The sequence below is a fragment of the Vicia villosa genome, unplaced genomic scaffold (genome assembly GCF_029867415.1).
Source record: "Vicia villosa cultivar HV-30 ecotype Madison, WI unplaced genomic scaffold, Vvil1.0 ctg.000006F_1_1_1, whole genome shotgun sequence".
In the NCBI taxonomy this organism is placed as follows: Eukaryota; Viridiplantae; Streptophyta; class Magnoliopsida; order Fabales; family Fabaceae; genus Vicia; species Vicia villosa.
The window spans coordinates 321,014-344,425 of NW_026704936.1; the positions used below are offsets into that span (position 1 = coordinate 321,014).

The 23,412-nt window shown below is 32.2% G+C and overlaps 2 long non-coding RNA genes across 2 annotated transcripts; one reads left to right on the forward strand and one right to left on the reverse strand.

Moving 5' to 3' along the window:
- Positions 1-9,799: 9,799 nt before the first annotated feature.
- Positions 9,800-10,393, reverse strand: LOC131621472 (uncharacterized). Its single transcript, XR_009289596.1, has 3 exons — positions 10,248-10,393; positions 10,129-10,174; positions 9,800-10,025 (listed from the first exon to the last, which is right to left on the reverse strand). It is a non-coding gene; the product is annotated as an uncharacterized LOC131621472 (long non-coding RNA).
- A 2,127-nt stretch (positions 10,394-12,520) lies between these two features.
- On the forward strand, positions 12,521-13,001 carry LOC131621473 (uncharacterized). The gene is made up of 2 exons (XR_009289597.1): positions 12,521-12,652; positions 12,758-13,001. It is a non-coding gene; the product is annotated as an uncharacterized LOC131621473 (long non-coding RNA).
- The last annotated feature ends 10,411 nt before the right edge of the window (positions 13,002-23,412 follow it).

The window sequence follows — 23,412 nt, forward strand, 5'->3', positions numbered from 1 at the left end:
AAGAAAAAGAAAGAAAAAATGTGAAAAAGTTTTGAAAAAGAAAAAGAAAAGAGAAGTGAATAATTGTGCTAATAAGTATGGTGATTGGTTTGAGAAACTTGTGGTTAAGGAGTAAGTTTAATCGAGATTTCATTGCTTGGAACTTTGTGGATTGATCACTCCCTTAGGTTGGCAAGTTTTTGTTTCGATTAGCCTTAGGACATATCCCTTGTTTGTTAACCAAGCCACATTACAACCTTGAAAAGCCCTTGTGATTCTTGCTTTTGTAATTTCAATGTGATTTTTAGATGAATGCATAATTTAATATTTTGTTTGCAAGATTGTTGGATGAGTGTTAAAAGTCCTTCACCTTTGTGTGTTCTTCATCCATTGATGAATTTTTGCTAGGTGTGATTCATGATGTGAGCATGTATTGTGTTAGAATGTTTTGTATGCTTTTTGTGCTTAGGATTAGTTTCATTTATATGTTGTCGTTGTAGGATAGTGGTAAGTATTTACTTTGTTTATACGTTTTTGTATTGAGCCATACATTTGTTTTTGGTTTTCAAAACTTGTTGATTCACAATTCTTTGGTTTATTACTTTTGATTCTTTGATTTATTTGACATTGTTTGAGGACAAACAAAGTTTTAAGTTGGGGAGAGTTTGATAAGTGCCAAAATGTTGTTATTTTGAGTATATAATTGTGGCACTTATCGATTCTATTCATTCCGTTTTTGTAATAAAATCCCCACTTTTGTGTATATATTCACATTATTTAGTTTTCATATGTTTTATATACCGTTTAATAGTTTTTCCTTTGTTTTTATAGGTATTCATGCTTATTGGAGCCTTGAGGAATAAAGTGTCGAAGGCACGGCTCCGATTGCGCGATTTTGGATCAAATAAGCAAGTTTTGTGCAGAGAGCGCCGCTGAGCCGCGTGTAAGCGCGCTTTCCAGGGGCGAACCAAATTTCCCTGGCCGCTAAGCGGCAGCTCTGGCCGCTAAGCGGAGGCCTGTTTACTGTTCTTGATATTTTTGTAATACGTGTAGTCCGCTAAGCGAGATTTGGCCGCTAAGCGGCCGTAGCAGAAATTGTCTTTATATTCTTTCATTTGAACCATTTTAGGGGGATGGGTTGGGTATTTTTGAGTCCCAACACCATCAACTTCATTCTTAGATCAAAATTAGCTTAGAAAACAACTTTCGAGGTTGCATAAGGATGATCGGGGGTGGATTGAGCGTCGAACGGAGCTGACAAACCGGGAGATTTTCGGTTCATTTCTCTTCTTCTTTATGTATTTCTCTTTGGTTGGGTTTTGTTTGTATATTTACTTGAATCTTATGTATATTTACCGATTATAGTGTTATATTTAACTTGCTTTACAAATCTGTGTTGATATTATCCTGGATTTTTGCTCTATGCTGGGGATTTAGGTTGCTTTAGAGATAAACTTCTTGAATCTTTATCTAGGATGATTATCTGTTGGTTCTGAACTCTAGAGATAGATTTAGAGCTAGCATTCACTATTTGTATCTGTTCTTAATGCTTTCGTGTTTGAGCGGCGCGTGAGAGATCGCCGACGCGAGAATACGGATGTTCTCGCGACTTCGCGTTAGAGATAACCGTAGTTGTGAGATGATCTCGTTTGTGCTCCAGAGATGGACGCTTATGTGAGAGATACGTGATGACATAGATGAGTATCGTAGGTTGAGTATAACGGGTTGGTAAGTGTATGTTTGTGAAGAGTGAATATATTTACATTCCTGATAAGTTATTTCTCTTCTAAGAATGTGTTTATTCTTTTCTTGTCTATATCTTTGTTTACTTTTTGGCTCATTCAAACCAAAGCTCGAAACCGTAGAAACTGTTGAATGGCATCTCTCCATCTCTGAGGACGATAATTCCCAGATCAATATTTCCAAATCTTTTTTCGTTGCTTGCCCTATACTGCATTCAACAATGTCTGGCAGTATGCTTGACGTACCCTGTTAGTAGGGACATATCAAATGGACCCCCCGGGAAACCCTCACGTGCATCTTCATCGTCATCAACATCCTCCTATGGTGGGTCATAACCCTCTTAATGTGGCACTACAAGAAAAATGAGTTTTTGCAACGACAAAAATTGTTGAGAAAGATACAAAGTTGTTGCAAAATGTACTTTTCGCAGCAAAAACATTGTCGTTGCATGTCGTTGGTATAAGTACTGTTGCGAAAAGTTTTGCAACAATATTCAATGTCGCTGTCGTAACTATTGTTTTTATAACAACAAAATATTGTTGCTTTATTAGACATATCACGATGACTATAGTTGTTGCAAAAAATATATTTTTTGATATCTAAAGTGGTTGTAATAAATTATTTTTATTGAACATACAACTTTGTTGCTATATCATTTATTTCTCAAATTTTAAATAATTGATTTGATTTATATTTTCGATTAATTTATTATATATATTAGTATGAATCACATTTTTTATTTGTTGTAACTATTAAAAATAAATTATTTTTAAGTATAGATCATAATACTAATAATGTAATTTTTTAACAAGAAACATAAAAAAAAATTAATATAACATTATTAACAAGAAATATAAAAATAATTAATATAACATTATATTAATGTATCATAACTTATCTTATTCAACATCTAAATTAAAAAATAAATAATAATTTAATTCTTACAAAACTAAAACCTAAAAAATAAATAATTAACAAATAAAATTGACTCTATCCCACGATAGTATTAATTCTTCTTCGTAGGAGTATTAATTTATCTTCATATAACTTTGCTTTGAAACTTTTTTATGGAGTATTTGATGGATCTGCAATTCAAACACAATTAAGGGTTATGACTTAATAATATGTATACTTTTAATAACAAAATTACAACATAAATCTCATTAGAATTAACACTGAAAGTAAAAAATTCATAAATTAAGAGAACTTGAATCTATTAAATAGAACAACACTCAAATTGAATCCCACTCATCCAAAAACCAAGAATCCTTTATCTATTCATACAACCTAAATGATGCAAACGCCACTCATAAAATAATTAAACATTTGTTGCCAATCTAAGTAAGGAAATGTATAATAAACAATAATGATTTTATATAAACTAAACTTACTTGTATATTTCCATAATGTCTTTTGTGCAAGATCAACCTCAATACACTATTCTTTTGCACTCAAGACTTTGTTGAATTAATATAATCTACAATAAAAACACAAAGATGGTAACATAAATGTGTGAATTGAAAATAGATAACAATGATAACATAAGTATAAAGAGAAAAAAAGAATAAAAAGAAAAACCTCTATAGATTTGTTGATGAAAAAAATAGAAAAATGATAACATAAGTATAAAGAGAAAAAAAGAATAAAAAGAAAAACCTCTATAGATTTGTTGATGAAAAAGTAGAAACAAATCGTCTCTTTAACATATCTACAAGAACAATAAGAAACAATCAAATAAGAAAAAGGTCAAAAGAAATGGAGAGAAAAAATCCATAAAAATGGTGTATGATTTCATAATAAGAGGCAGTTTAAAACATTATGCAGTTTAAGAAGAAAAAAAAAACAGAACAAGTTAGTGGAGGGTTTCCTTTTTTCTCTCCTTATTTTATTTTTGTCATTAAATTAAAAGGAAATGTTTCTAATTCAGAAACTTATTTTAAAAATTTACTATTTGCATTTAAATATCACTTTTGTATTTTAAAATTATCTATTAGTGAAATTGATGCATATTGAAAATTTATTACTAAAAAATAAGTCATGTATATGTTAAGAACTAAATTTTAATTTTTTATTTAAAATAAGTATAAATTATTTTTATTGAAAATTTGTAATTAAAATTTTTATTGTAGACAAATTTTAATGACATAAACAAACTTGTAACTTTAAAATAATACATTCTCATTCTTTTAATTGTAGAAACATTTATTGGGCAAAATTGTTTCAACACTAAATACTGATTTAATGCCTAAAAAATAGGCCATCACCGTTGTTAAATGGTAAAAAGCTGATTTGTTGGTCTCTAATAGAAACCAACATTAAATAGCTTCAATCACATTAAACTTAATTCTATAAATCCATAAACAATTATAGTTATAGGAATTGAATCAATTAATTTCATAACTATAAATTAATTAATTATATTTGCACGAGCTGCACCAATCAAATTAATTTTATAGGCATCAATAATAACTAAATTTATTAATTAAAGATTGTAATTTAAAAAGTCTTATTATACTAATGTTAATAAACTAATTAAATTTTTTCCAAAAAAAAATAATAAACTAATTAAATTAAAATAATTTTTAAAGTCACATTCTTATTTTTTAATATATAGTTTATTATCCTTGACACAAATGTATAAAATAAAAGTACTCTGAAATAATCAATAAATTAATAAACTTTTTCAACGATAACAAGATTGTTGCAAAACTTAATTTTTTGTAACGTTTATATTAGTTGTTGCAATATGCATATGAAAAAGTTGTATTATTTTCAACAAAAATATTTATTGTTGTGATAGGCCATTTTTCCCAACAATAATGAAATTGTTAGGAAAGTAATAACTTATTACAACGACTAAAATTAGTCGTTGCTATATGTATGTTATTGCCAACAAATTGAAAGTCGCTGAGAAAAAGTCGTTGCCAAATATCTTATTTCTTGTAGTGTGGCACCATATCAACATCATCTGCAGTAAGTGGAACAGAATTATCCCGACGAGGCCTGCGGAAGGATAAGGCCTGTGATGAACCCTTAGCATCATCCCGACACCTCCGGGATGATGAAGTGGATGAAGACTGTGAACTAGGCATAGCCTCAGATGTAGGCTCTAATGTAAGAAACTCACCAGCTCCCTCTGCAACCGTCTGGCTCCATGCACGTCGGATAGATGCATGATATGCAACCCGTCCATGTATTAGTCGATCCTCTTTGTCAGCCATAAAGTCTGCTAAGTATAACCAATAAATTAGAATTAGATTAAAAAAAACTAAAAGAAAAAAATAAACATATTTTACTTCCAGATATATACATATGGAAAACTTCTGTAGATACACTTACGGAAGTACCCAACATTCACAACATATGGGTTGTTCCGGAGCTGCATCTACGGAAATACCCTAACATTAAATTGTTCCGTAGATGAACCCCTGGAACCTTCTGCAACCTCAACAGTCGCGGAAATGGCGTCTCTAACCCATGAAAATCGACTTTTTGAAGCCCTGGTCGTCTGTTTAAGACAACAAACAATACCTACATTGTCTCTAAATTCTATTTTTAAAACTATCTAAGGATATACTCCTAAAAGTATATTCTAACTCTTTTATGGGAAATACTTGAAAATACCTCAAAAACTCAAAAAGTTATCGATTATATTGAGCTTTGAATTATTTGGAGTGTGTTAATCGTTGAAGTTGATGCTCTCTATCGAACTCGAGTGAAAAAAATAAAGCTTGGTGGAAATATATTTTTTGAGGTTTGGGAGAGTTTGGAAATATTGAAGATGAAAAGTGAAGAATGAGGGAGGAGAAGAGACTCTGGCCCAAATATATCAAAAAAGGTTTCGGAGATACATAACGGGAAACATTCCGTAGATACACCTCTGAAACAAACCAACGTTTAGTAAAAAAATAGGTGCATCAGAAGATATATCACCATAAGCAGTGGTACTTTTGGAAGCACACATGGTTCCTTAGAACCCCAATGGGTGAGGGTAAGAAATCATTCTATAAAATCCCTAAGCACCCAATCCAAATCTAGTCTCTCTAACTCTACTATGAAGAGGTTTTGACGAGGCTTCGCCATTTGTTGTGAATCAACATTAGATTCATATATGGTCCAAGGTAACATAAGATTTTGGACAAATATTGATGAAGGTATGACAACAAAAATATGGAAAACCTATAAAATCCCTAAGCACCCGATCCAAATCTAGTCTCTCTAACTCTACTATGAAGAGGTTTTGATGAGGCTTCGCCATTTGTTGTGAATCAACATTAGATTCATATATGGTCCAAGGTAACATAAGATTTTGGACAAATATTGATGAAGGTATGACAACAAAAATATGGAAAACCTATAAAATCCCTAAAGTCTCAATCCCAATCTAGTCTCTCTAACTCTACCATAGAGAGTTTTCATGAAGCTCTTCCATTTTTTGTGTATCAACATTTGATTCATATGTGGTTCAAGGTAACACGAGATTCTATACAAATAACGAAAAAGGTATGGCAACAAAATATGGAAAAAGACGATGAATTTAGGGGTGAAAGGATAAGAAAAAGACAACACTTATATGGAAGAAATCAAAGATACAGAGAAGCGAAACCTAGGCGGGAAAAGAATGCGGGAAGCCAAATTAAAAGGTGTTTAATGAATATTCCACCGTACAATATTTGTGGGTGTGCAAATACTATCAAAAGGAAATACGTTCAAAAATTGATTAGCAAGGGCAAGGTTGATATGTTCCAATTGCAAGAAACAAAGATGCAATTCATGGATGATGAACATGTGTTATCTCTTCGAGGTAATTCAGAAGTGGAGTGGACGACTAAAGGTAAAATTGGAAGGTTTAGGGGAACTTTAATCATGTGGAAAGTTGGGATCTTTGAAGTCATTTTTAGTTTTGTAGGAGAAGGTTTCTTGAGGATCAATAAGGTTTGGCAATCAACTTTTATCGTCATTATCAATATCTACTCATCAAGTTGTTTCTAGAGGAAGAGGATTTTGTGAATTGAGTTGTGTATTCTCTAGAGAAAATTTCCTAAGGGAGAATGGTGCATTGTTGGTGATTTCAATGCAATCAAGAAGGTGAGTGAGAGGAAAGGTGTCAACTCTCAAATTAATAAGTATGAAATTCTTGAATTTAGAGACTTCATAGAAAACCTTTAAGTGGTAGATCTCCGGGTCATTGGAGGAAAATTCACTTAGTTCAATAGGGAAAGAAGTTTGATGAGAAGACTTGCTAAAATTCTCTTGTCCGGACTGTTAATTTAGAAATGGAGGATTGATGGTCAAATTGTGCGAAGTATAGTCGTCTCTGGCCACTACCCAATTTAGATTATTGCCAATAAATTCAACTGGGGTCCTGAACTCTTCAAGGTGTTCAACTGCTGGTACGAGCATCTTCACTTTTTGCCCCTTGTAAAAGATTCATGAGAATCATCTTTTGTTCAAGGTAACATTTCTTTTAAACTAAAGGAAAAACTCAAAGCCCTTAAAAGTTGTAGAATTTTAAAGTTTTTGTGAAAGATTGATTAGGAGGGAGAAGAAGCTATCAAGGATTTAAATGATCTCCACCATATGGACGCAAATGAGGTTTCACAATTCTCGGAGGGGATTGTAGTTTAGTGGTTGGATGCTTTGAGCAAAATATGCCAGAGGTTGTTGTATCTTAAGGAATCCATTCTTAGGCAAAAATCCATATTCAGGTGGATTCGTAAAGGGGACTCCAATATTAAACTCTTTCATTTAACAATGAATAAGAGATTTTGTAGGAATGGTTTATTGACTCTCAATTCAGACAAAGGTAGATTGGACCATTTTGAGGATATAAAGGTAGAAATCTTAAACTATTTCAAGTAGAGGTTTTTTGAACCTTAAGCCTTAAGGCTAAAATTGGACAGAGTGATCTTCAAACACCTTTCTGTGGATGACAGAAGAATGTGGGAAGAGATATTTTAGAAAAAGAAAATTAAGGAAGGCGTGTGGAACTACAATGGAGAAAAAAGCCACGGTCAAGACGAGTTCAATATGGGATTATACAAAAGTATTGGGAAATTATTTAGAAGGATATTTCTGATTTTTTGAATACATTTTCACGTAAAATCCAAATTTCACAAGGCTATTACAACATCCTTCTGATACATAAGGGTTTAATATGTTTTTGGTTTTTATAAAATATCAAATTTTGTTTTTGGTCCCTATAAAAATAAAGGGCATTTTTTGGTCCATACAAAATTATTATGTACGTAGTTTTAGTCCCTACTGTTAAACCAATGTGTATTTTTGAATGATTATACTGTAAACATGTTTAGAATGTTTTAAAAAGTTTCTTCAAAATAAAAACTTAAAATTTGATTTATAAGTAGAAATTTTCATTACTTTTATCATTATTTTTTAAAATTTTTAAAATTCATATTTAATTCTCCTCTTTTAAAAAAATTCTAAAATTTTATAAATAAATATTTTACAGTATTTTAAACATGTATGAAAAAATTATTCAAAAATTTAAAAATTAAAGGGAAATTAAACAGTTTTTAAATTTTTAAAAAATAGTAGGGATTGAAACTGCATGCAATAAAATTTCTTAGAAACTAAAATATGTCATTTTTTTAATAGGAATTAAAAATAAAATTTAAGATATTTATAAGGACCAAAAACATATTTAGTCTTATATATAATTCCAATAACATCTAATCCCTACGTCATTAGTGAATTTAGACCAATCTATTTAATGGAAAGATTGAAGAAGTTTATATGATCCAAAATGAGTGCTTATTATTAAAGGTGTATTTTGAGAAGACTTTCTATTATGTCTCATGGGACTATCTTAGATGCCTAATGAGGAGAATGGGCTTGGAAAATAGATGGCTTAGTTGGATGGAGGCTTGCGTTTTTCGAGCACTATGTTTGTCCTTGTAAATAGATTCCAACAAAGGACTTTCAGGTTGTGAGAGGCTCGTGTCGGAGGATCTTTATCAACATAATATACCAAAGTGGGTCAAATCAATATGCTAACCAGATTAAAACACAACACACCTGTCCTGTATAAGCCACAAATTTGAACTTGACAGCAGCAGACCGAAAAACCAAAAGATAATGTAGGCTAATCTCTGTATTTCTGTCCTGGAAAGTGAAAACCAAAACCATACTTATGAGCGAAAAAACAACATATTAGAATCAGTGTAGTCACATTTGACATAACCACATATACACCAAAATTGCGGTAGTTTAAAATACGTAATCTATTAGATTTTGATGTATCCAATGCAAAAGTAAAAAACTTGTAAAGTGTTCAATCAACACGCTTATGATTCTAATGGTATCTACAACACGCTTATGATTCTAATAGTTTGAAAGCATTTAATGATTTGAATAAAAAATGTATGATTTCTATTACAATGGTCCAAATATTAAGGCTAACTATTGTAAAGGTCAACATTAACCAAGCATAAAAGGTGATTCAAATAAGAGATTATATTAAAAAAAAATGGGTCATCATTGGTAATTCTTAATTCTCATTCAATCAATTCAACAAACAGTATCTGAATATACGAGAAGAACACAAACTGACACTGGTATACTTCTATCAAAGTATTAATAAAAACACAAACTGACACTGGTATACTTCTTAAGACAATTACTTCTTATTACAATCTTTCTTCTTACTTCTATATTCCAGAATATTTCAATGAGAATGATTATTTCACTTCTTCAATTTCCTTTCATCCAATCATATTTTAGATATTAAAGAATCGGGTATAACTATCAAAACAATTTCAATTGGCTACATATTCTTTCTCAAAAGAACAATACTCAGAACTACAATACCAGGTCAATTTGCCCATCTAAATTAATGTCTCATCTAAAGATAGTAACTTAATCCAATTTTCAATTCCTTCTTCTTAAGACAGTAACTTAATCCAACTGCTACATTTTTTTCAAATAACTAGTAAGAAAACATGCCAATAACAAAATCCTAGTAAGCATCCACAGCATTGCATCCACAGCAATATTAATGAAACTGGTGTATATTCCTTTATCAGAGCAAGAGATTCACAACAAACAAATTAGCAAATAGAAAATGGATCATCATTGGTAATTCTTAATTCTCATTCAATCAATTCAACAAACAGTATCTGAATATACGAGAAGAAACACAAATTCGAAATTAATCTTAATTCTCATTCAATCAATTCAACAAACAGAATCTGAATATACGAGAAGAAGGACAGATTCGAACCTTAAAGCTTTGATGAAGAGAACGGCAATTGAATCCTTGAAGTTATTTCTTGAAGTGATCCCTTGAAATTTCGTGAAAAGAAAGAAATGAGAAGATAGGAATCAAATGAAAAGAAATGAGGAGATTACACAAAAACCCTAAACCAAATGAGATTAACCGCTTACACCAAATTAAACGAATATTGAGCTTCGTGTGGGACTGAGAGCGCTTCTGCCAAAAACCCTAAATGAGTTAGAACGAAAATAAGATGAGAAACGCGACGAAATAGAGAGATAGATTCTACCGTGTATCGTTACTGCGAAGGAGAATAAGCTCAATCGAAAGAGAAACTTGTCATGATGATTTTCAATCGAAGGAGAAACTTGCCGTGATGAAGTCAGACGAAAGAAATGAGACTGAGCGCTTTTTCATCTTCCTTCAACAAACCTCGTTTCGTTTTCTTTGAAAGAGAAAGAGAGATATTGAGACTCAGCGCTTTCTTTATTAGTTTTTATTTTGTTTTTATTTTACTTTATTATTATTATGAAGTTATAGGTTTATGTTTTAATTTTATTGCTATTTTATTTTATTAATATATAATTTAAGTTTTATTTTACTAATTAAATTTAATTTGCTTTTATTTTTTTTATTAATTTAGTAAACTTATTCTATTTTATCATTTATATTATTTGTTTTATTTTATAACTTGGAGTTTAGTATAGTTTTGATTTTAGTTTATTAATTTTATAGTTTATAGTTTAAATTTATATATTTTGTTAATATAATAAATAATTAAAAATGATTAAAAATAATTAAAACAATAAAAAAAATTGTGGAGAAACGAAATTGGTGGGGGGAAATGAAAATTTTTTCCCACCAACATTAGTGTCGGCTAAAACCGCCGCTATTCTTAAATAAATAAATATTTACAATATAATAAAAAGGGAGGCAAGCGAAATTGGTGGGGGGAAATGAAAAATTTTTCCCACCAACTTGAGTGTCGGCCAAAGCCGCCGCTAATCTTAAATAAATAAATATTTATAATGTAATAAATAGGCAGGCAAACGAAATTGATGGGGGAAATGAAATTTTTTTCCCACCAACATTAGCGTCCGCTAAAACCGCCGCTACTCTTTAATAAATAAAAAGGTTACTTCAATTTTACATTTAGCCAAGGCCTGGGCCGACGCTAATATTAATTTTCAAGTAAATAAGTAAAACACCTGATTAGCGTCGGTTTGGACAGTCGCACTGGCAACGCTATTAGCGTGAGAGTCGGGACCGACGCTAAAAGATTGCAGCTAAAACTTGATTTTTTTGTAGTGACAAAACAAAAACAAAAACCCTATTTATATTTATTTAAGTTTGCAAAACTAAATTATACATGTCACTCTCAATTTACATGTATGTATTTTCCTTTCAAGTAAAATGTATCTCTATACATGTGATTAATTCTTGTTATAATTATAATTTTCTATACATTATTCTAATATAAATTTAGTATTCCTTTTTTATCAAAATAAATTTTTAACATAATTTTTTTTAATAAGCAATTGATTACTAAAACGCACAAGGGGTGCAACCCAAACGGACAAATTACAAATTCGGGAAGCAAATAAGCGGTAACTTGTACCACTCGTAAAACGAGGAAGAAGCGTTCAAACTTAAACTAGCTAGCCAACTCCACGAGAAAAATATTACATTGTAAACCACCGTGTCGAAACAAAAGGATGCTTGATCGAAAACAATGGAGTTACGCATAATCCAAACGCTCCAAATCAAAGCCATCCAAAAAATAAATAAATTAAAATTCAACCAAAAATAAATTAATTAATTTACAACCGCACATGCGCGAGTTTAGTTGTAATTATTACCACTTTATTTACCTATATGAAAATAAAAAGTAACATAATTGTAAAAACAAAAGTGGCATTAAAATTCATATTGAGAAAAGATTCAAAGTCACTTGAAAGTTGAATCCAGCCGTAAATTTCTAATATGCCGCTGGTAACTTTATTCCTTTACTAGAATTATCATAGATTTTCCTCAAATGTTCTTCTTCTAATTTATTAGTGACAAAACCTTTAATATTTAAATAGCCCCAATTTCTATATAAAACCTAAATATTATTCAAAACATACGTTAGACCATCTCATTAACAACTATATAATTGAGGCATGCCAATAAATCCAATTCCTCTTCTTTAGTTAGTTCATTTCATCATGTATCCGCACAAAGAATGGGAATATAGTCATCAGTTCTAAAAATATAAGACTTTTAACTATAGTATATTAAACATACTAATAAACAATCACCACCATCCAACAAAATAATTCATATTTTGTGATGTTCCTTTATTATCCTGATATGTTAGCACACAATAAATTTTTTATTAGAATAAAATTGAAATTTTACGATTGATAAGTTTTTTTAAGTGACCTCCTTCTAAAGTGTGAAGGGACAAAAATAACACATTGATATATCGAAGAAGTATTTAATAATTATTTATATTTTAAAAAGATTCTTTACAACTTCATAAGAGCTAAAAACTATTTAATTCATGTAAGAGAACATGAACCTTATAAATTATAAATTGATACTCATATTCTACTATGTACATAAAAAGAGATAATATGGTTGAAATTGTCAAATTTGTGTATGCTTTAATTATCTTTGTTTTTCCATTTTTCTTTGCAATCAACGTTGATGGTAAGTTATTTTTTATCATTTTTAAATTTTCTAATATACTTCTTACACGATATATTTTTTTGAATAGCAACAATTGTTTATTCTCTTTTTTTATTTATTATATAGGTATTAGATGTATTCAACATTGTGATTGTCCACATAATTTTTGCCCTCCTTCTTATACACCGATGTGTATTATCGGCCGATGTAATTGTGTTTCAAAAACAATGAATTCTTATGATTGAAAAGTTTTTCATATGACCTCCTTACCAAGTGCTTACCAAGTGTGTTGAATGAAAAAATATAACACATTGATGTAACTAAATTTTAATTTAATAATTGTTCCTGTTTTAGGAAATTATTTTTGCTACTCCATAAAGTATAACATAATATTTAATTCATATAAGAAAAATATTAGATTTATGATTTACTAGCATCTAACGTGCCGTCTGTCAGCACTGGCCCAACACATATTAAAGTTTAAGGCGAATTTATAAATATATAATTTATAAAAGAGTTATATATGTTTTTAGTCCCTATAAATTTTGCGGTTTTTAAGTTTAATACCTCTAAAAATTTTATTTAATGAATCGTCCCTCTAAACTTTTCCATCCATAGCAATAGTCCCTTACGTGAAATAGAACTAACGGCAGCCTACGTGGCACTACACATGTAATATTATTTCAATTAACATTATATTTTATGGAGTCTTGTATACTTATTGAATTCATACGTGGCTCATGTGTTATTAAATAAAAAGTTTTTCCCTAAACTAATTTCATTGACCTAATTCTGTTCCTAACGCCTCCGCCTGGGTTTCTTCTTCTTCGACCACCTCATCCTCTTCCCCCTTCATCTTTTTTTTTTCTGGTATTTCAAAGTGATTTCAATGTCAAGCTCAACGGTAAACGTTTCGTATGCATCTTCTTCTAGGACCTAAAAATAAAAGGATGTAAAGAATATGGAAAATTATGTGGGTAAACTATACTTTTTGAAAATGAAATAGAGATTATACAATAGAAAACAATATAGATAATATTTTATTAGTTGAAAGTGTGTATAATGATGAATTTATAATAGATTTAGATTTAATAGAAAATGATAAAATTTGAGTCTATTTATATGATGATTAAACCAATAAAAAATAAATTATAAAATTATTTCAAGAAATAATGGAATATCCGCATTTTTGGTATCAGAGTACTAAAAATTTAAATTAAATAAAACTAAATAATTTTTAAACTAGAAAAATGAATATAGTTAATGAAAGATTAAAGATTATAGAACTTAATGATCTAACTAAAAAAAACAAGAGGTAAAATAAAAATTAATATATGATAGATTAGATTATTATTTAATAAGAGGTAATGATTTTAAAATTGAAAGAATTACAAAATATATTTTATAATATGAAAATAAATTAGATTTTTATAAGACGAGGTTAAAAGAATTAAATAAATAAAAAAATATCTCTCACTAACATTTGCAACCAAGGAACAAGATACAAAAATCAAAATTTTGTCAATAAAAACCGTTTCTATCATAACATATTTTTGTTGTACCCTCAAACATACAAAGAGCTTTTTCAATGATTTATCTCCCAAATAAAATAATCACTTCCAAATGAAGGATTATTTATATAAGAGAAAATATACATTCTTGGTAAATTAATAAATTAGCCGTCATCCGGACCAAAAATCGTCACTAAACTAAAAAATGCTCTCAAAGCGTTACGACTAAAAATATGTGAGAAAAGTAAAAATAATTTAGAGACAAAATGAAAAGAAATGAAAAAGTGAGGTTTTTCAATTTTTTTAGATGATTTGAAATAATAAAAGCACTCTATTTACAGGCTAGGAAATAGTGTAAATTTAGAAATAATTCATGGGTCAATTAATTGACATAATCAATTAGGCAATGTAAATAATCTATTATTGTTGCCCAAAATGAATAGTATAGATATAGAGTGGCTACCAATATTTAAGAGAGTGTCACAGTTGTTATATGATCAACTATCCATTATATAATCGATTAGGGAGTAAATCCAGTCGATTAGATGATTACAAAGGTCTCCTAATCAAATGAACAATTTCCTAATCAACTGGCTAGACTCCAAAAATAGTTTTTGGATATTTTAGTTAAAAATGAGAAGCTTCTCAAAGTTTTAAGTGTGTGTGTGTGATTTAGACAAACTACTTCCAGAAACTCCGATGGGTCTTTACAACACACCGATCAATCAGACGGACACGATCATGCAAGCTTTCACACTTCATCTCTTTCGCACTCTAAAGCAAGTCTTGACATTATCTTTGACTTGAATGTTACACAAGAATCTTGATTATTATTAATGAGTCTTGAGATATTTCCATGAAAGTGACAATCATGTGAGATGTTTAAAATTAAACCAACGATGATCATAAACCTTGAGTCTTTGGAACAAATTTTTTTAGCTTCATTTAGTAGGATAGTTAGATCACCCTATTTATGCATCTTTGACCTCTTGGACTAATTTCTTGAATTTAAGTGATGTAATTATCAAAACTCCTTCAAGTGTTGTCATCATTAAAATCATGTCACCATTAGAGCTAAACATCTGCTTCTTGAAAATTTCTATCCATGAGCTTTAACATCTTGGATCATTTGTTGATTATACCTGCAAGTACATGGATCCACACACTACAAAAAAAGGTCATCCTTCACGGTCAGAAAACCACAGATAGATGCAAAATAACCGTGGTTTTATGCTTTGGCCACGAATATGTGACTGTGGGATATGCGGGCGTGGCCTAAAGTATAAGCCACGGTTTTTTTTGGGCCACGTTTTATATACATCTGTGGCTTGTATAGGCCACGACTTAGGTATCTAGGTTAAGACCGCAGTTTATCTTGCGCCTTAGTTCTAAACAGTGACCAAATCGTAAAACCACAGTTCTTATTTGATGTATAGCATACAGTTTAGTTGCCTAGGTCTAACCACGGTTTGTTTATGGCCACTTAATTAAAACCGTGGCTGATTCAAAAACTTTCAATTTTTTAAACCACAAATTGTATACCATAATCAATTTTAATAAGCTTCATTCATAAATGAATTAAATATATGAATTCTGAAGAGGAAAACAATATAGTGAAGAATTTGTTTTGAAATAACTGATTATAATACACAGACGTCAAGATCATAAAGGAGTTTCCCCATAGAACAACAATATGATATTCTCATATAACAAGTAGTAACAAATAACAACAGTAAAGAGAATATTCACAAAGTAGCTATTCAAAGGCATAAGTTTTCTTGTCGATCGAAGGAGAGGAATCGGCCGCACCACCGTCAGCGTTCACGATTTTCTCTTGAAGGAGGTGTTTACGGTGATTTCCGGTAAACAATTGCTAGTCCTCCAAACTATGAATATACTTTGGTTACTTGCAGGATCGACTAGATTGATCCTAGGACATGTGTCGAAAAGTTATCTTTTATGATGATTGGATTCATATTTTTTGTATTTTGACTTTCAACGAAATGACCCTAATCTATGACTAGTTATAAAGTAAAACTAAATACAATGCAACAAAGTAAAATGCAAAGAGTAAATCGGAATGATTAAACAATAAACATAAATGACTCGACAAGAAATATAAAGAAATTAGACGGTAAATGTAAATGATTCGACAAGAAAGTAAAGGAATTTAAAATACTTTGTTCTTATAAAAGAAAGACAAATATTGAAAAGGTAATGGTGTTACACGTACATTTCTCAGCGAAAACTCTTTCTCTAACACTTGGTACTTAAGTGATTTGTGAGTAATTTGTACAAAATTAACACCCTTGGATCCTACCACTAATACCCTTATTTATACTAATTTGACCCTAACGGTCCTACTTTAACGAAATGCCACGTTGCTCGCTTGATTCAAACGAAACTCTTTGAATTTCAAATCTTCCAGCTCGAACTATATTCGACGCGCAGGAACGTGTCTTTTATGAAAATATATCAAAATATCCTAAGTCTTTTCAGCCCTTAGGTTTCGAAGGTAACCCATTCACATTCAGCTTCGATTTAGGAAACCTTCATGATATATAACAATCTTAAAAATAGCCATTCAAAAGCCATTCTTTCTTCGAGACCTATATCTTCGAAGAACATAAATATTATTCGAAATCTCCAACTAACAGGAGGGAGAGAGCTTTTGGATTTCACTATCTCCTTTGTTGTTGTCGGACGACGATTGAGGAACAGGAGAGGGTACAAGAGAGGAAAAATTAGGTTAGAATTAGGGTATTTACATTTTTAATGTTTCTTTTTAATCTAAAAAAATTAGAAAAGAAAATAATTAAACAGAGGGAAACTTAAAAAAAAAAGAGGGAAATTCTGGCGGGGTATTTTTTTTTGGGCTTGGGCCACAATTTGAAGTGAAAACTATAATGCTGCGGTTTTTATTTGCGGCTTAAAATATCTACAGTTTGTTAACCCTGGCAAGTAAAGAAAAGACAACACTTTCATACTCCAAAATTAATGTTTTAAAACATATGTCTACGCTTTCAAAACCCTGGCTAAAGCTTGCATGTGGCCACAGTTTTTGAGTTGTGGAAAAATTTAGCGTGGCCGTAGGCCAAAAATGTTGTAGTGACATTCTTCCTCTTTTTATTTATGGTAACGTATCTCAGAAAAGTGGTAAGAAAACGAGTAAATAAAATTTGGAGTGGTTAAACTCCCCCCACATAAGTAGAGAGTATACATTACTCTCTTGAGAGTAAATTTCTCCTTGTTTGTTATAATCAAGAAGACAAGTAAATATGATAGGCATAATTTGTAAATATGCAAGTACTTTGTTAACATCGATCGTTCAAACATATTACTAAGGAAGGAAATAACATTATTTTATTAATTCAAAAGACTAGAATTCAAATTATAAAAAGAGCTCTGCTATTCATACACTCCTTTCTGCCTACACCGTATCCACACCGTAGCATAACAATAAAGTGGCACGGAAACCAAAGCTACATAAATTAACAAAAAAAATAAAATTAGTATATGTTGTGTATATTAATATGGTGTATATGTTAAAATTAGTGTAAGCCTAGCTTTTCTGTTACAAAAAATAGGAAACTGGGGGAATAGAAAAATGCGAGAAAAATAGGAATTTAAACACACTTAAAAGCTAAGGGACCCATAAATCAGACTACTCTTCACAATCCTCATCATCATCAATGAACTTCCTCGGAGATAGATTTATCAAGTCTTGGGAAAATGAAGACAAAGAAGTTGATCTTGTCATTTATCCACTTTTGTCTCTTGATTAATTCCTTAAGTAAGTCTTCGACAGATGGCATTTTGGGGATGACATAGTTGAAATCTTCTAGCTTCATGGGTGCTTCTTTTTCTTGTTGTTCCACTCACATTTTCTTCTCTTTGGAGGTTTTTAAAATTATTTTTCCATCAATGATCTCATACATCATTATTTATAGTGTTGTTTCTCCTATTTTTGTCACATCTTCCCCATAATCTTCTCATTTTATGTTGAAACCAGTGTATTCTTGAATTTTTGTGACCACATCACCATATGGTAGACGTATTCACCTCTTAGTTTCAATAATTTCAATCGATTTAACAATACTTGATTCCTAGTTTCTTGTCTTAAAGGTTTTGACATGTAATATGCAATTGTTATTCCTGGGAGATTGTAGTTATTTGAACAAGTGTATTAAATCGTTGCAACTAACAATAATATCATACACAAAGATTTTGTTACAATAATGAATTTACCTTTAACTTCATTGAACAAAAGAGTTCTTATTTTATGTAATTAAAGTAAATAAAGAGTCCAAAAATCCTTATTCAACTGGAAGAAGTCAATATCAATGAAGCATAGACACCTTTAGGAGTAGTTCTGTCACGATGTTTAACAAGTGTCAGTGTCCGACAATTGTATGATATCCGTACGATACATGTCAAAAAAATAAACAAGTTTTAGAAAATTCAAATAGATGTTATTCAAAAAATAGGTTTCTTCTTTGATCAACACTCGTTAAATCAGTGACTGATATCTATGTGATACTCATACCATACATGTCAGAAAATTCAGACAAGTATTTCATATAAAATTTGTTTTTTTCCTTGCTTCAACACACTTTTATACATGTTTTGGACAGATCTCACACATCTAAAAAGATTAAGCTTATATTGATGCAATACTATAGTAAAAAGTCAAATCTTGATTAGAATATTTTCAATTCTTTTAATAATAAATGGATAAATAACGCTCAAATATTAATATATATGTAGAGGTATCAGTGTCCTATATTTTTTACATCTGTTGTGTTTCGGTGTCGTATCACATTTTGCGCTTCATACGTCGATATTTGTTTTTTTAATAGGCAATTGATATAAAACCGGAGTATAAGGGATACCCCAACCGAATATAATGCGGAAAACTTCCACTACTCAAAATAAATGAGCGGTAGAATAAAGCCATTTCCAAGAAATAAAAACTACCTCCGACATACATTCGGTAAAGCTAAACGAGCTGTTCTTAAAAATGATTCTGTTACGCCGATTCCATATACTCCAAGTCGTTGCTAGCCAAATTACCGCAACTAAAGACCTCTTGGCTAAATTCTTCACCTTCTCGAAAGCACAAAGAAATCCTTCGAACTCCTCCAAAGATAATCCGTAAATGAGACCTATCCAATCAAAAACCTTCCTCCAAATAGCCGCCATGACTAAACAGCCCCCTAGCAAATGAGAATGGCTTTCCGCCTCCGTAGAGCAAAAAACACAATCTGAATCGTTGTCGTCCAACAATATGCCACTCTTAATAAATTGGTCCTTGGTAGCCAATCTATTATGAATTATCCTCCATCAAAAAAAAAAGAGCTTTAGGAGGCGCTTTTACCTTCCAAAGATGATTCGCAGCTTTGACTATATTTGAATTAAGAGGAGGACCGGTTAACTTCGCTTTGAACAAATCATAACAGGATTTAACAGTGAAAACTCCATCAGAAGTAATACTCCACGAAAAAGACTCCTTTACGTTCTCTCTAGGAAGAGCGTGCCGGATACTGTCCACGAGATCACTACATAAAAAGTCCGTCCCGTCGCTGCTGTTAACCGATAGCGCTGCTGCCCCGGCACTGCTGTCAAGCAGAAGAGCTGCTGTGCTCCAGAGCTAGCCATCAGTGGCCTGAAAACCAGCCTCAGCGACAGAGATGCTATCATCGCCGGACATAGCAAACAACTCCGAAAAACCTTGCTCCAACGGTCATCACTAAAGTTAAAATTTTGGTTGTCGCAATTGTGTTATGTGTGTGTTTTTATTGTAATTATTACCACTTCATTTACCTATCCAAAAATAAAAATTAACAAATTGTAAAAGCAAAAGTGACAATAAAATTCATATTGAGAAAAGATTCAAAGTCACTTGAATCCAGCACTAAATTACTCATATGCCGCTGGTAACTTAACCCCTTTACTAGAGTTATCATAGATTTTTCTCAAATGTTCTTCTTCTAATTTATTAGTGACAAAACCTTTAATATTTAAATAGCCCCAATTTCTATATGAAACCCAAATATTAAACAAAACATACGCTAGACCATCTCATATTTAACAACTGGAAATGATTCTAGCAATACGCATGGAGGCTGCTCGGCGGGGTTTTCTATTTCAAACGATTCGCTCACCAATTCTGATGTGATGAATTGCAATTCCAGAGTTATTAAAAGAACTTTAGGTAATAATTCTGAGGGTATGTGGAAATCAATGAATAATTTGGGGATTACAAACTCGTCTGTGTTTTGACCCTATTAAGAAATTGGAGGTGATGGAGAAGAGAGGTGCCAAAGAGGGGGAGGCTTTTAAGGTGATTCAAAATAGGTTGATATGATTATTTACTCTCTAAATATTAGAGGAGGTGGTAAGAGAGTGAAGAGGAGAAGAGTTGGTTTCAACATTCAAAAAGGTATGACGGACATAGCTTTTATCCAAGAAACAAAGTTGGGTGTTTTTCATCACAAGTTAGCCGAGGAATTGTGGGGTAATGAGATGGTGGAGTGGTCTCATATGGAGGCGACTGGTGCTTCGGGTGGCATTTTAACAATGTGGAGGAAAGATTTCTTTACTTTGATATTTAGTTTCCGAGGTGAGGGTTTCTTAGGAGTTTGCATGGAAAAGGAGAATAAAAGAATGTATTTTGTCAATATTTACGCTTCTTGTGATCACATGGCTAGAATGAATTCTTGGAAGAAGTTAGTGGATTTGAAAAGAAGGAGTATAGATGGTTCTTGGTGTGTTGGAGGAGACTTCAACATTGTTTCGTCTTTGGAGGAGAGGGTTGGAGTCTCTAAGAAGAATTACAAAAGGGAGATAGAAGACTTTATTGAGTTCATTAGAGAGATGGATTTGGTGGATCCTCCTACTATAGGAGGGAAGTTCTCGTGGTCCAATAATAGTGGTAGTGTGATGAGTAGATTGGATAGATTTCTTTTATCGATGATTGGAATATAGAAGGCCAATCTATAGGTGAAAGAGACGTATCAGATCATGCTCCCATTTGGATCAAAGACAATAAGAGGGATTGGGGACCTAAACCTTTTAGATTCAATAATCTTTGGTTTAATCATGAGGACTTCTTTGCTTTTGTGGAGGAGGAGTGGAAAAAATTAGAAGTGAAGGGGAGGGGGGATTTTTGTCTTGTGAAGAAGTTAAAAGCTATTAAAAGCAAGATCCGCATTTGGAATAAGGAGGTGTTTGGTTGGATTGATCTTAACATTGAGGTAGCGGGGAAGGAGATGCACTTTTTAGATAACAAGTTTGCTCATTTTGCAGGTAATGTTCCGGAGGAGATAGTTGTTCAAAGGTCTAAGGCGGCCATAGACTTTTGGAACAATCTTTATAAGAAGGAAGGTCTACTCCGTATGAAATCGAGGCAATTATGGTTATCCGATGGCGATTGCAACACTCGGTTTGTTCACAATTCCCTTAAAGAGAGAAGAAGGCGAAATGCGTTGTGTTCTCTTACATCTAGTAGCGGTTTGTTGGAGGATGTTTTTGAGGTGAAAAATCATATTCATGACTTCTTTAAGTCTTTCCTCAAAGAAGAGATAGAGGTTAGGCCGAGGCTTGGTGGATTGGGCATGAAGAAGCTTCTTGAGAGTGAGGCTTTAATCTTAGAGCGCCCGTTCACCGAGGTGGAAGTTAAGGAAGCTATTTGGTCGTGTGATGGTAATAAAAGTGCGGGGCCGGATGGTTTCTCTTTAGAGTTCTATAAGCGGTTTTGGGTGGTGATTCGCGAAGATGTTTTGAATTTGTGCAACGATTTTCATAGTAAATGCTCTCTTGTGAAATCGGTCACATCTTCCTTCCTTGCTTTAATTCCAAAAGTTGTCAATCCTCAAACTTTAGGCGAGTACCGACCCATTTGTTTGGTGGGAAGTGTTTACAAGATTATTTCGAAGATGTTGGCGGCTAGATTGAAAGAGGTTTTAGGTGTTTTAGTTTCTTCCAACCAAACCGCTTTTGTCCCGGGTAGAAACATGATGGATGGGGTTCTTTTAGTCAATGAGATTATTGATTGGGCGAAGAGGAAGAAAAGAAGTTGTCTTTTGCTTAAGGTGGACTTCGAAAAGGCTTATGACTCCGTTTCTTGGCAATACCTTAGAGATACTATGGTTATGATGGGGTTTGGAGATAGGTGGATGAGGTGGATGGAAGCTTGCATTTTCAACAATCATATGTCCGTTTTGGTTAATGGAAGCGCAACTAAAGATTTCAAGGTGCATAAAGGTTTAAGACAAGGTGATCCTTTGTCCCCGTTTCTTTTTGTTCTTGCCATGGAAGGTCTAACCGCTCTTGTGAAAAGATCGGTAGAATTGGATAAATTCAAACCTTTCAAGTATGGGGATGGAGACTATGTGGATATTCTTCAATTTGCGGATGACACCATTCTCCTTGGGGACGCCACTTGTGACAACATTTGGAATATGAAGGTCTTATTGATAGGTTTTGAGTTGGTGTCCGGTTTGAAGATCAACTTTTCAAAGAGCAACATCTTAGGAGTTAATGTGGGTGATTGGTACTTTAATGCCGCTACGAAGTTTCTCGCTTGCAAGAAAGGTGAGATCCCTTTCAAATATTTAGGCATCATGGTGGGGGAAAACCCTAGAAAAAAGAAGGTTTGGGTGGAAGTTGTTAATAAAATTAAAAGGCGTCTTTCTTCATGGAAGGGAAGGAACATCTCTATGGGAGGTAGGATCACTCTTATAAACTCGGTTTTGAACTCAATTCCCATCTTTACCATTTCCTTCTTTAAAGTTCCGGGGAATGTTGCTAAAGAGATTAGAAGGCTTCAAAGTGAGTTCCTTTGGAGTGGTAATTTTGAGAAAAGGAGCATTCATTGGGTGAAGTGGGAAGTTGTGTGTAGACCAAAGGAGAAAGGTGGATTGGGGGTTAGAGATGTGAGGGAGGTGAATAAGGCTTTACTCTTGAAGTGGAAGTGGAGAATTTTAAATGAAGATAATGCTATTTGGAGTAGATTTCTCAAAGTGAGATATGTTAGGCCAAAATTAAAGATTCAAGATTCTAGTGGAGACATGATCGGGCGAGATGAATCGATTTGGTGGAGGGACTTGTGCAAGAACAAGTTGTTGGATGGTTTGGTGGATGGCGGCTTTTCGGGATGTGTTTCTTGTTGTTGCAAGAACGGGAAGGATATTCTTTTTTGGCATAGTTTATGGTTAGGTGATCAACCCCTTTGTCTTCTTTTCCCGGAATTGTATGATTTATCAACCA